Source organism: Capsicum annuum, chromosome 3 (genome assembly GCF_002878395.1).
Source record: "Capsicum annuum cultivar UCD-10X-F1 chromosome 3, UCD10Xv1.1, whole genome shotgun sequence".
Taxonomy (NCBI): domain Eukaryota; kingdom Viridiplantae; phylum Streptophyta; class Magnoliopsida; order Solanales; family Solanaceae; genus Capsicum; species Capsicum annuum.
This window is the reverse complement of record NC_061113.1, coordinates 38,632,742-38,638,027: the sequence shown is the minus strand read 5'-3', so window position 1 is coordinate 38,638,027 and position 5,286 is coordinate 38,632,742. Positions and strand designations below refer to the sequence as shown.

Below are 5,286 nucleotides of genomic sequence, written 5' to 3'. Positions count from 1 at the left end.
TTTTCTGTGAAAAGAAATGACTTAATTAAATCAAGCTGGTGAGTTTTTCATTATTGGAACAAGTCATGACTTTTCAGCATATTAAATTTAAATAACCTTTTTCTCAATTTAAAAATCGAATACACCTGGTTTTCAATAACCGTCCTGTTTCTTTCTTTTCTTTAATAACCATTTTTATTAATTAAGTTATGGAAACAGATTGTATATCTGTTGCATCAGATATCTGTTTCAATAGATATACCATCTGTTGCTATAAATCGATCATCTATTTAAGGACTTTTTTTTATTTCTTCTAACTGGTTCATCAGTCGCAATAGATGAGGAATTTGATGCATCAAAAGCATTTTTTATTTTTGTTTGTTGAATGTGTTTAGACAAAAATAACACTCACGACTATTCATTAATTTTTTCTTAAAATTCATATCATCATATATCTTAATTAAATTAATCCAATTTTGTGACTTCTTTTAAATTAAATAATCTTTCTTTTACGATTATAATATCATTTAGTTCCTTATTATTTATTAACGAATCATTTTTAGGAGAATTTCTCATCATCACTTTCATCACCATCTGTTGCCACTAGTGCTCAATCCCTACCTCTAACCGTCGACATGTTGAGAATAGGGAATAAATAGAATCATAATTAAATATTGAATAAAATTAAAAATTCAAAGTCGACCAAACCGAACCAAACCAAATATATACATGAATTTTTTTGAATCCCTTATGGGTAGATCAGATATAAAAAAGGAAAATACATATGCTAAAAGAAAGAAAAAAATATAACCTAATTATTATTATTATTATTATTATTATTATTATTATTATTACTATTATTATTGTCAACCTAACAATTTTCATCCGGTAACAGCTGGGCGCTCCTTAGTCTTGCTTCAAAGTCGGCCAAATCCCTCTGTAGTTCATCAAACTGCCTTTGAAGTTCCTTCAAGGACTCGATATGAACCTTCTTGTACGAATCTGGATTATCCATATTAGTATTGTAAGTATAGTAGAGTGAACGAGTGAATGAGGGGTGAGAGTGAGAGGAGGTTGGATGGACCTATTTATAAAATAATTGAATTGAAAGGGACTCAACTTGGTCAAACAAAAAGCCACGACTGTTCATATCCCTTAATTACATAAAACTGGAGACTTTTCAAATATTTAAATTAAAAAAATGGATCTAAATACAACATTTTATCTTTTTATTGTATTTCGAAAAGAGACAGATTGGTAATTTGTTGCAAAATATATTTCACCTGTCAGATAACTTACAATACAACATATGGACAATCTGTTGCAATAGATGGATATATCAGTTTGCTTTTCCATCAGCTGTGGCATCTGTTCCACTTGCTAGTCATCTGTTTATTCAATTTCATCGAGAGCAATCGATTTTTCTAAACACTTCTTGGCCAAACTCAATTTTTGCTCTTGGATTGCTTTTTTTTTTCTTTGCAACCTTCAACCAAATTAAATTTTTGCTATTGGATTGATGGAAAAAATTAAATTTGGGGGCCAGCTTGAAGGATGCAAAGAAAAACAGAGAAGCAATCCAAGAGCAAAAATTGAGTTTGTCCAAGAAGTGTTTAGAAAAATGTATTGCTCTCGATGAAATTGAATAAACAGATGACTAGAAAGTTGCAAAAGATGCCACAACTGATAGAAAAGAAAACTGATATATCCATCTGTTGCAACAGATTGTCCATATGTTGCATTATAAGTTATCTGACAGGTGGAATATATTTTGTAATAGATTACCAATCTGTCTTATTCTGAAATACAATAAAAAGATAAAATGTTGTATTTAGATCCGGTTTTTTTATTTACATATTCAAAAAGTCATCAGTTTTATTTAATTAGGGGATATGAAGAGTCATTGAATTTTGTTTGACTAAGTCAAGTCACCACCACTTCCAATTCAATTATTTTGTCATTGTGGTCGTTAAGCTCAGTATAGAGCTCTTGATCTTTTGTGAGTTTGTCAACGAGGACCACTCACTTTCTTTCTTGGCAGCTTTCTTATAATACTCCTCTTGGTCCTTCTTAGCTCTACGTAAAGTCAAGGAGAAGTATGGAAGGTTCTCTTTGAGTTTTCCCAAGGCAAGCGCTCTCTCGGCTGATAAATCCTGTGTTGCAGCATATATGGATAGAGTAGCACTCAATGCAGAACAGTTTTTTGGTAGAAACAAGACTTGAGAAGATATAATCAGTAATCTATCGATATCAGCTTTCGTTGTGACAAACAGTTCTGTTGATATCTTATATTCTACGGAGAAGATTGATCAGCAGAAAAACTAAGTGATTGAGATCGTTTAAATTGTTGACTAACTCGAGCAAAGACATCTTCTAGATTATCAAACTTCACAGGGCAGTCTGGTGGTTCAATAACATCAGATGTCTTATTTTCGATATTAGCTAATGATGGGGAGATTCTGCCTTCCTCACCATCCTGAAAAGAAAAAGTACTCAAAATTAGATGGAGTATCTCTGCATAACGGAACAAGATGAACTAAATCTAGTATTCAGTTTTTCCTTCCTATTCCCCACCCCTTTTTATCTTCTTACCTTTATCAGATCTGATATTTTTCTCTTTTTGGATACTTGATAATGCCTTAGAAATTGCTTTCTTTCTCCTCTTAGCCTTAATCTCTAATGGAGTGAATAAAACTGAAATCCTCTTTAATCAAATGAAACTAATATTAGATATAAATTCCTTTACATCCGCAGTTAATGCATTAACAGTATTAATCACACCATTATGTTTTGCTTTGCACTCTTTAATTTGCATGTATAAGATAAGCAAGGAGGGGCAAGATTGATCATTCTTCTACCATATAGAGGACAACATATCTGTCATGCAAAAGTCTACACTGTCACCAGAAATGCTTGCCACAACGAAAGTATGTAGAAGGCATGCCAAGTAAACATGAGCAACATCCAACATTAAATCTTAACAAGGTATCAGAACCATATTCATGGTCCCTCAGCCTTATCAGTTCGGACCTATCAAACTTAACTGTAAATTACAAATATCTTGTTTGAATTATCTATGACTAATCGGTAAAAACAACATTTACAAAATCAGTGTACTCTATGTGTGTTTCCACGATAACATTATTAGTAATACATACCTCCCACATATGAAGTGGTTCCATCTGCATACAGCTTATTCCTCTGAACCTATCTTTATTGGATCATCTTGTGATGGCCAGGCAAAAGTTGATCAACTTTCAGTTCTTTTTATATCTATAAAGAAGAAGGAAAAAATTTATGTCATAGAAACAAAATTATCCTTCTGTTGCAACAGATGTAGAGTCTGTTGCATCAGATGAGGAGTCTGTTGGGTCAGATGTGGAGTCTGATGCAACAGATATGGAGTCTGTTGGAATCCATAGAAGCCTTACTGATGGTTTGATTTGTTCCAACAGTTTCTCCATCTGTTGCAACATCAACAACAACATAAACTACAAATAATAAATAAAAAACATCAACAACAAAGAAAACAACAACATTTGTTCCAACAACGTCATCAACAATAAAGAAGCATACATCCTATATTCCAACACCATCAACAACCAGGGACAGACCCACATGGAGTCCTCCGGGTGCGCAAGCACAGACTAAAGTCGTATCGAAGTTTATATATGTATATGGAAATTAAGAAAAAATGTATATAATCTAATCAGTGAGCACCCATAGTAAGAGTTGTTTGGTAAGCCTAGTTGTTGTTTATGGGTGCTTAAAGCTATTTATTTCTGTTGGTCTTTAGTTCAATTCCCACTCAGTATATTTTTTTTAATTTTGGTAACCAATTCTTCTCTCCTTATTCACTTTCAACTTTCTTTTATTTTTTTCTCCCTTACTCCTTGTGTTAATTGTTCGGACTCCACTATTTTTAAGCTAAGAAGCACCCACCATCTAAAAAACCTGAATCTACCACTGTCAACACCACCACACCATAAGCTCCAAAAACGTCAACCCCACCACCAACATCAATAACAACATCAACAACAAAGAAACAAACAAAATACATAAAAAAATGATACTGCCAACAAGACTTTTAAACTTCTCCCAACAGATGACTTTTTTTCGCATCTTGTAATAAAAATACTTGATTTATTTTGTTCAATAATTAAATGTTCCTTCAATTTTTTTAAATAAATATGATATGGGAAAATGGTAATTAAATTAAAAAAATGTAAATAACTTGCAAGAAGAAGACGAGAATAAAAGAGCAATAGTGAATCATATCATACCTTAATGTCAAAAGGGGGTCAAAACAGCAATTTCAGTCGAGGAATCTAAGATATGGATATGGATCGGTTTAGATCCGAATGAAAATTTATGAGAAAGAGGAGAGAAAAAAATGTTGTGATAACCCTAAAGAGGATAGAAAGAAAAAAGATGAGAGACAAATAAAATAAATTTAGGGCTGAAGGAGAGGGGAGGAGAGATAAGATAATTCTAATTTTTAGATATACTACCCTTAATATTAAATGACTAAACAAAGAGTATTTATTCAAATTTATATTTTCAAAGCATAATTAATAAGGCTAATTTGATAGTAAAATAAATCCCTAATTAATATTTTCTTAATGAGTGTGCCAAGTCAATATGAAATGGAAGAAGTATTAGGGGGTTTCAATATTCATTAATTAATATTTCACTAATAATTTGAGGGGCACAAGGAAGAAAATGGGTGACATTGAAAAGACAGGACAAGACTACTCAATTAGATTTATGAGTTATCCAAGAAATATTTTTTACCGCCTTTAGTAGTACTACTACTTTATCTACTCGGATAGAAGCTTACTTTAAAATTAAAAGAAAAAAAAGATTTTCAAACAGATATGTCATCTGTTGCAACAGATTTAAATATCTGTTTGAAAAATCCCAACAACTCAGTCATCTGTGACAACAGATGGAAATGTCCATTTGATAACTAAATCAGAAATGTCATATGTTATAACAGATATCAATACCTATTTGAAAATTTCCAACAACTCAGTCATCCGTCATAACAGATGCAAATGTCTATTTGATAATTAAATCAAATATTTCATCTATTGCAATAGATATTGTTATCTGTTTGAAATTCTCCAATAGCTCAGTCATTTATTGCAACAGATTTTATTGCAATTGATTTAGGTGGAACTAGGGATGAAAGAATGAGCTCTTCATTAACTTAATGTTAAGATTAATAATAGTACCAACATCGATCTAGGTGGAACGGGGGATGAATGAATGAACTCACAGGGTCAACTACAAATCCAATTGAGT

The 5,286-nt window shown here is 32.0% G+C and overlaps 1 pseudogene; it reads right to left on the bottom strand.

Moving 5' to 3' along the window:
• LOC107865454 overlaps window positions 1-2,794 on the bottom strand; it is a 50,951-nt pseudogene extending 48,157 nt beyond the window's left edge.
• Window positions 2,795-5,286: the final 2,492 nt, after the last annotated feature.